The 9,209-nt window shown below is 52.5% G+C and overlaps 1 protein-coding gene across 6 annotated transcripts in view; it reads right to left on the bottom strand.

The window, feature by feature from the left end:
• BCORL1 (BCL6 corepressor like 1) overlaps window positions 1-9,209 on the bottom strand; it is a 62,928-nt gene that overhangs the window by 50,924 nt on the left and 2,795 nt on the right. The window contains exons 1-2 of one of the 6 annotated variants that reach the window (XM_040627282.1): window positions 8,902-9,040; window positions 8,273-8,352 (exon numbers count right to left, since the gene is read on the bottom strand). The exons of 2 other annotated variants lie outside the window; for them this stretch is intronic. The gene's annotated coding sequence lies outside the window, so the exon portion shown is untranslated. Of the gene's footprint in view, window positions 1-7,133; window positions 7,433-8,272; window positions 8,353-8,901; window positions 9,041-9,209 lie in introns of those variants that run through there. 3 more of the 6 variants (XM_040627273.1, XM_040627302.1, XM_040627292.1) reach the window with 3 other exon arrangements.

Below are 9,209 nucleotides of genomic sequence, written 5' to 3'. Positions count from 1 at the left end.
TTTTTTTTTTTTTTTTAAGTCTCCTGGACCTCTCACACAAATATTTGGAAAGGCCATTATCAGACTATTTTTTCTACTCTCTCCAGACTATGGGCTCAACTCATTTTGTATAAATTACTCATATATATATATATATATAGCATAATGTATGTATAATACATAGTATGTACACACACACACAATGACTTAACAGAGTTTCAAACTCTCAGTACTGACTCATCCTCCTACCCATCTATAGGTTCCCCAAGGCTAGAAAGAATATTTTCTGCTTCTTTTAATAGCCACTCCCAATAGTGTCTAGCATGATACAAGGCATACAATATGTGCTCAGTAAATACTTGTTAAACTACTGGGAAAAACGGAAATTCTCTCTAGGTCACATGGAAAGCAAGAATCCCACGTAAAAAGCACTGGGTCTGTGGATGCCTTTTACTTCCCTTGCTCTCTCATAAACTTTCTCTTCTTTCTTTTCCTTGCTTCCACAACAAAGACAATCATAGAAATAAAATCGGGCCAGGACAAAACAACAAAGTCAACTTCCAATTATCTAAGCGTAGTTTAGCCATAGCTAATTTTTAAACCCAGCCAACTTATGGACTGCCTTCTGCCACTTACAGGAGATGTGTACGCAGGGAACAACTCATTTTAATGTCTGCCTAAGCAGAATATAAATAGGAAGGTGAATCTGCTGGGTAGGGGGGGCAGGTAGAGAATAACAATCCAACTCCAAGCCAAAACGAAATTATTAATTTGTTAACTTATCTACTGTTTTAAATTGGCCTGCTATCACTCTCTCCCTATATTGGCATAGCTGCTTGTTGGCATCAAAGTCCACTCTGGCTGCAAAAAGGATCTCTATTTTATAGCCCATATTTTTTTTTGGTGTTCAGAAGTTTGGTTTGGTGATACCTGAGCTATTCAAAACATGTTTTCTCCCATCCAATCGCTGATGAACATCCTTGTCATAGAGCCATACAAGACCCAGGCTCTATCTACCAGCCTTTGTGGAACTTCCAGATGTCAGAGACATCTGGAAAGCCCAACCAGTCGTAATTAAATACAGCAGCCCTTTTCAGAAAGCAATGGTTTTTTAAAATGTCACCCTAGTAAACTACACTTGGGTCATTTTTTAAGCATGGCCCAAAATGTCCCCTGAAGTTTCAACTGGATATACAGGCTTCAGTTCCTGCCCTAAAATACTGAGCAGAGTTACAGCACAGCTGTTGAAGAAGCTGCCAGTTCCACCTCAAAGGTGGATGCAATAATGGAGTGATGAGCCAAGCCATTTCTTCCTACCACATTGTAAATGCTAATTATGTACTAATACAACAGGAATATGGAGAAAGAGCACAGAGAATCAAGATACATGGGGAGTGCTCAGGAGCCATTGATAGTTCTAATTCTGCCTCCATGTTTACCGTAAAGTAATATAAAAGGTCACAGGACTCAATGGAATCAGAAAAACTAGATTATAATATAATAAAAGATGTCATTTATTGGGCTCCTGCTATGGACCTGGTCTGCCATGTAGATATCATCTTGTGCAATCCTCATAGTCCTGTGAGACTGGGATCTTCATCTCCATTTTATAGATGAGAAAACAGAGGTTCAAGAGAGTTGAGTGATTTGCTTCCTGTCACGCAGCTAGGAAGTAGAAGAGCAAGGACTCTAACTTAAGGCAGTATGTCTCCAAAGCCCTCCAGGTAATTCTGAGACATGCTAAAGTTTGAGAACCACTGCAAGATACTAACCTGTACAAGGAGCGACCAAGTTAAACTGAGTAAAGCCTCGTCATCACAAGACACCTAATCACCTCATGGATCCAGGTAGAGAGTACACTGACTCATCCTGGGGATCACAGTCATGTACAATACACTTCTCTATAGAACTTGGAAAAATGAAAGTCGGCTTGTTTTCCTTGTCCCCGGACACCAACATTATAACAAAACTTGACTGTACCCTTAAATGGCCCTAACACTAAGATTTCTAGGCATACCTTAGCAATGAAGTAACCAAATTTTGTTTCTTAGCCGACAATCGGTAAAGAAGCCTGAAACACAAAGCTTTGCTGCCCCTCAGTACTCTTAATTCTTCACAGACGCTTAATTTAACATCTTCTTAAAAATCCAAATGAAGACGTATCGTGCCTCACATACTCTCAAAGAATAAATCTGAAAATTACCACATTTTACAAATAATAAATCATCGCTCTTCAAATTCATCACAATTCATTGACCAGGGAAAATATGACTTTGACATGCAGCCTGCAGCCACTTTTTAAACAATTATCCATTTTTAAATGTTTTATGGGGAAAGGGTGGCTTTGGCTTAAAAAAGAAAAAGAGGGAAACAGAACAGCATATTTGAATTATGGGGATAGAAGCAGAGTTAAATTTTACTCTTGACCAGAATTCAACTTCAGTTCACCAAAGAAAGTTTTCATCATGAAAGACCGCTTTCAAGTTATGAACAGTGGGAAAGGGTACGATTTAGAAAGAGAACAGTTTCTACATTACTTTAAGGATAACCATTCAAAAACCGGCATTAAGAAAGCCTAGTTAGTATGTGAGATTATGTAAAATACTGTACTAGCATCCTAGTGGCCGAAAGGCAGATTACCTATTACCTCCCTCGTTGGTTATCCTGACGCTAAACCTTCTGGCAAGCATAGACTCATACCTAACTGGAACTCCAGCATTAAAAAACTTCCTTTCCTTCTGAAAACTCGAAGGTCTTGGGTCTTCCTTCTCCCGTTATGTAATCATCAGTGGCTTGTCCCCTTTCCCGTCTGCTTTATCCCAACAATGCCCACTTTCCCCAGGGCTCTCTGTTCCACTCTAGTTAGTGTTCATTTTCCCACCCAACTTAACCATGAACTCCTCCTCTCTCCATCCCAGATGTTGGCTGATGCTGGAAAACAGCTCTCTACCCCACTGTGGCCATTCCATTCCATCTCAAATTAAGCTCAGCCTAGAATCAATGAACCAGTCCAGATGCCCAACCCCTGACTAGCTCCTCTCCTCCATGCGCCCACCCCACCCTCCAGTTCTGGCCCAAGGCTCTAAGGCCACTGTTCTTTATCCTGTTTCACTCTGGAATTTCCATAATTCACCTCCCTATATCTAGAATTCCTTCCACTTGCAGACTGGAAAAACTGGTGTATTCCCACTTTCAACTTCTTTCAAGGCCATTCTACTTAGGTCGGTAAATTCCTTCCCCCATCCAGTACACTTATTTTAGTCTGAACTTTCTAACTAATGCTTTGACTTGTAAGCTCTGGATCTCAGCTCACCTCTGCTTCCTGGGCCCTCCCAGGACAAGAGCTATCAAAGGCAACTTTTTACCTTCCCTGACACTCACTCCACATGACATGTAAGTAAACACCTTCTTCCTTTGGCTCCTTACTCCACCCTCTTCCACATTCTGCACTTTTTTAGCCTATATACTATCTCTAAATTCTCTATTTCCCTATGGGTAAATATATGTATATTCCTTCCTACATACCAGTTTCTCTCCAACCCTATTTTTACCCAAGATCATCCTTTCTCTTGCACCAACCGTAGTGATTCTAGCATGAAAGTGTAAAGAGCCTTAAAGGTTCTTCAGACTTTACTTTGGAAAAACTCAGCCTGGAATTTTCAGGGTTCCACTATTTCCTTAGTTGGCCCTGACATGAGACCAGTGATGATCACTTTTCTTCCCCCTTCTCTGACTAAACAACCCTCTTCCTGACTTTTCTTTTCGCTTTCCTTCTTCCTAGTATTCAAGTCCTTTTCTCCCATAATTGTGTTCTCCTAAAAGAAGCCCCTCTCCAAAACCCATAATCCAGACTCATCATGTGAGATTCTCTGCCACCTGTACTAAACATTTTTTCCTATGTAGTGAACTACAGCATGAATAAAGCAAAAAGACCCCTGGATGAAACCCTTTTGCTTCCCCAAAAAAAGTCTAGGCCCCTGGGAGTCTATGCCCTACCAGCTCTGGGTAATCAGAACAGCCAGATCTCTGAGTGCCCTTGGTGCTGCCACCATTTCCTCTGGAACTCCCCTCCACTCTACCCAATCCAGACTCCAACAACAGAACTTGCCAGGGACTTAAGCTTTCCTCTGTCCTATCCCAGTAATTTGCTGTCTTTTCCTTATAGCCTATTCTAAAGAAACAGTCCCCCTTAACCCCTTCCTCCATCAAAGACTCTCAAAGCCAGAACAGAAAGAACCCTTGCTGCATAGCTAGTAACAGGGTCAGCCTTCTTAAAGTCAATTTGAATCAGGCTCTGTGCCCAATGGCCTGTGCCTCTTGTCCTCCCCATCTATCCCAAAGGCAGCTGCCCCAGTTACCTTATCAAAAGATGAGTCTGCCTATCAATAGCCACATGTCTTACTCAAAACGACCATTTCCCTCCTAAACTCTATCAACCTTCAGATTCTCTTGAGTCACCAAGTCCCCTGCTCCTCCTAGCTCCCCCAGTCCACCTTACTAACTTTGCCTCTCCATCAAAATTTTACAGGTTCCTTCCCCAAACTTTTGCTTCTATTTGGAGCCTCTGGGTGATTTTTGGGATTGGGTTATCCCATTTAATCCCCACTGGAATCCTCGAAATTTCTTTCCTATGTACTGTCCTCTTCAGTACCACATGGTGACATCGCCATCCAATTTGAGTACCCCTAAACCCTCTTCCATCTCCCCCAAAATAAAGATCCCTCTATCCCAACATTCAAGGATAGGTCAGGTAAACAGAATGAGATGACCTTTAAAGTCCCTTCCAACCTTGGGATTTTATCATAAACCTAATCCACTTCCAACACCAAATGCATCCCTTGTTCATTTCCCCCAACGTTTCAGCAGCGTGACTTTGAGAAATAGCCTTCTAAGTTGAAAGAGCCATGCGGCCAACCAGGATAACACTATCCTACAACTGCACCCCTTGAAGTCTCACCAAAGATTTTTGCAACTGTACTCCACCTCTGTGCTGTGGGGACGACCTCCAAATTGCCTTGAGAGTATTCAGCCGTCGCACGAAGTTAGCAGGCCCCCTTCCTACTCTCGCGTAAAGAGCCCCTAAACCCAGGGCTAGACGCGTCCTCGCCAAGCGACGCCTGTCCTTACTGTCTATTCTAGGAGACACCAAGAATGAATAAGTATCACCCCATCGACAGCTTCCTACAGCCAACACTGAAAATTTCAAAACAATAAAACAAAAACAGCGCTTGCACTGAGGGAGGGGGGAGGTGCAGGCGGAATAGAAGGGCACCTCCACTGGCCTGAGCAGTTGGTCTCCCAGGTTTGCAGTGTGCTTCCCTCTCGCCTTTCCCCTAGACCACATCTTTCCCTACAACAGTCTCCCGCCCCTCCATAACACGAAATCCCCAGCCGAGGTGCAGTCGGCTCCTCCCAGTCCTACCCCGGACGTCCCTCCGGCCCAGCCTTCCCCTCGGCGGGACCCCGGTGAGGAGGGCCCCCTCCACCGTCCAGTTCACCTCCCTGTCCCTTCCCGGGCCTCTGGGCGCCCCTGCAGGGCTCTGTCCCGAAGCAGAACCTCGAGGAGCCAAGCCCACGAGGCCCGTCGCGGGACCCACCCCCCCTTCCTTCTCCCAGCACCTCGTCCTCCATGCACCCGGCCCCCGGGGCTCTTCGTCGTCGTCGTCCGGGCTCGTACCGCCCCCCGTCGGGGGCTCCACCCCCCGCCTGCCCCCGCCCCCAGGACGGCCCCCTCCCCACCACGCACCGCCTGCGCCCTCTGCCCCGGCACGGGACTCCCTTTGGCCTCCGTTCCCCGCCCAGAAGCGGCGGCGGCAGCGGCAGCAACGGCTGCGGCGGCCCCAGCAGGAGCAGCAGCGGCGGCGGCGGCAGCGGCGGCGGCGGCACCAGCGCCGCCCGGCCCCGCTCCCGCCGCCGCCGGAGCTCCCACGCCCCGCCCGCCGCCCCGCCGCCGGACTGCTCCCCGAAGCCCACCACTAAGCCCCCCCACTGCCCAGCCGCGATCCGCTCGAATCCAGCTCCGCTGGGCCTGCTGTCTCTTCCTCACGCCCCTTAGGAACCGGGGTGGGGGAGCCCTGGGGTTCGCGGCCATCCCTCTCCCTCCTTCAAGGGCTGGGGGATTGCCCCTGATCCCGAAACCTGGCCCCGTAACCGGAGCCTCCCTCCTTCCACCCCTCAGCTTCGCTCTCAGACCCCTTGCCTCCAGGCCTGGCGCGGAGCGGGTGGAGAGCTTGCACGCCGGATCTCCCCCTGGCTTGCTGGGGCTAGTATGAATTGCCCCCATCTCATCCTCGTTCAATTTAAGCCCCCTCCCCGCCGCGCCCGGCCCGGCGGCCCCCGCCCCTAGAGCGAGGGCAGCGGAGCCAGGGCGCTCCGAAGTCATCCCCCGCCTTTTTTCCAGGGACTCGGATAATTGCCCCTGCCCCCATCACAGCACTCCCACTCCCGAACCCAGGCCCGGCCGCCACCTAGGGGTACCCCTTACCCTACGGTTCCCGAACCCCAATACCGGGGAGAAAGCAGCCCTAAAGAGCAACCGTCGCACCTCCCCTCTGAGGTTGTGGGGTATTTTCTCCAGGTCTCTTCAAGACTTCATCACGGACAGCCACCCCCCCCCCCAAAAAACAAGCCCTTTCTCGCCCTGCCCTCCTGGCCAGCCTCCCTTCGGATCATTGGATCCTTGGATGGGGGGGGGTCTTAGGGCCAGGTAGTTAACAAGACCGTAGCCTCCACCTCCCTTTCTGAGGAGTGGGGTAATTCCAGCGGTTCCCCCCACCCAGGATCAACCCGACCCCCGTTTCCATGGAGACCCCCGCCCAGCCAGGAAGAAGACTCTCAGATCGTGGCGAACAAGTCTCACCTGGCTAAGGGAGAAGGGGGTGAGGAGGGGGTAGGGTAGAGCAGGGATGGGGTACGAAGGTGGGAAGTGGAGGGGAGCTGTCCCGAAGGGAGGGGCGAGGACAGAGAGAGCTCCAGGGAGCGCTACGTCCGGGGACACGAAGAGGACGGCGCCCCCGGGGGGCAAGCAGAGCGGCCGCGGGGCGAAGAAGGGACAGGGCTGGGAAAAGGCTTAAGATAGAAAGAAGCGGGTGGGGGGGATACGAGAAAGCCGGGGAGTCAAAAGGTGGAGGGGGGGAGAGAAAAAAAAGACGCACCTGTTCCCGGGTCGGCTCCGCGGGGAGGCTCAGGCCGCCACCCGGGCTCCCTCTTACCCACTCTGAGCCGCCACCCGCCTAATACTGCCCCGATCTGATGCCCCCCTCCGCCCCTTATCGCCACCGACCTCCTTCTCCTCTCTCTCGGCGGCGGCGGCGGTCGGACTCTAGGAACTGAGAGGAAGAAGGGAGGGCTCGGCAAAGCGGAGGAGAGACAGAGCCACACACTGGCAGCAGCCGCGGCCAGCGAAAGAGTGAGGGGGAGAGCGGTGTGTGTGTGTGTGTGTCTGTGTGTGCGAGCGAAGCCTGGTGGAGTGGGTGCCGGTCGCAGGGCTCGACGGGAAGTGGAGTCCGGCGGGGTTCGCGGGCGGCGCTAGCCGCCGCTCCATGGGACTACAACTCCCAGAATGCCACCTGCCGGGGGGGGAGGAATGGGGAGGTGGAGGCGAAGGGAGGGAGAGAGCAAGAGAGGGAGGGACGAAAGCAGGGAGCAAGCGGCGGCGAAGGGGGCAGAGCCAAGCAGCCCCGGTGACACTGGGAGGGGAGGGGAGGAGGAGGGGATCGCTGCGAGGACCAAGCGGATTCCGGAGAGGGAGGCAGCAGCAGTGGCTGCAGCAAGCCGGGCAAAAAGCTAGACTCCCAGGAGAGGCGGAGGCGCTCAATCCTAGGGGCTGCAAGAGCCCCACGCCCCCAGCCCTCAGTGTCCCTCGAATGGGAAGGTTGAGGAAGGGAAAAGATCAGGGCGCCAAGGCCAGGGGTTTCTGTCTCTTCCCCCAAAGCTCTCCACCATATGCCCCTACCTGACTTTCTCAGGCCACTGGTGCCCGATCCAGTGTGCAAATCCAAAGACCCCAGACCTCCTCCCCTGCCGGGCAGCACAGAACAGACATGTTCTGTCCCCTTCTCCCAGGGGCCTGAGGGAAGCTCCCCTTGCTGGCAGGGTGTGACTCCCCCCTTCTTCCCGCCCCCCCCCCGTCGTCGCCACCCCCCATGTCCCTTCCTAGAACGCCTCCCCTGAAACCTGGGCTCGCTTCTCCCTACCTTACAAGAAACGGAGTCCCTCTGGGGGCGACTACCCAGCCCCCTCCCTTATACCAGGTCCCTACCCACCAGTATCTCTTTAGCGTTGCCCCCCTCACCGAAGTAATAGTGGGGGCGACCCGAGTTGGACTGGTGGGTACTTTCCCTCAGAGACCAGCCATCCTTGGCCACGACGACCCTGTGTAGAGATAGAGAAGCACATTAATACCGCCCCCCAAAGTTCGGATCCTCGTGGAAATGGCTTACAAGGAAAGAGGGGTTGGTAGTGGAAGTGAGCTGAGGGTGAATCTCAGTCCTCAACCTTGTTCTAGGCGTGGAAATCCAGGGATTCCTCCCTTTCCTTAAAAGCCATCAAATAGCTGGGGGGGGGGAATGGGGGTAGGTTATCTAAACCCCAATGTCCACAAGACTGGAAGCGACGCTACATGTAGGAATAAGATACGAACTAGGCTGCTGCTGCGGGAGGGAGAGTATACCGCCGCCCCCTTAAAACGCCGTCGTTCACCCCCAAACACATACCCCTAGGAGAGTCAGATGGCCTAGGAAGGGGGGAGGCGGTGGGAGTGCAGGAGAGTGGAAGGGTTGTGGCAGGGAGGGTCCGCGGCCCCCTGAGAGCAAAATCCAGATGCTAAGAGGTGGGGGGGGTGCGGCATAATTGCAGACGGTGTCTTTCCTTGCTTTTCCCGGAATCGCCGCCGAACACCGTCTAACACTCGCAGTTGCTTACCAGTCAGTCCCCTAGCCCCATTTGTGCGCGTGTGGCGGCTGGAGCCCGGGAAGCCCGGGCACAAACTCCGCGGAAGCTGGCCTTCGCTGCCGCCGCGCTGCCGCGGGCCTCCCTCCCTCCGCTGGCGGCCCCGCCGATCTACCTTCGCCCCCGGCCGAGGCCAGACCCCGCTCGCAACTCCACGCCCCTACTCCCCCCCCGGCTCCCCCCTTCGCCCTCTCCCCGCGGGTCCGGCCCAGCCCCTAGCGCCGCCCCGCCCTACCGCTCGGTCCCGAGCCCAGCAAGTGCCCCGAACTCGCCCCCCGCCC

The sequence above is a fragment of the Ursus maritimus genome (assembly GCF_017311325.1).
Source record: "Ursus maritimus isolate PB19 chromosome X unlocalized genomic scaffold, ASM1731132v1 scaffold_X1, whole genome shotgun sequence".
NCBI classification, from domain to species: Eukaryota; Metazoa; Chordata; class Mammalia; order Carnivora; family Ursidae; genus Ursus; species Ursus maritimus.
Note: the sequence above shows the minus strand (reverse complement) of the source record. Positions and strands in the feature narration are given on the sequence as shown.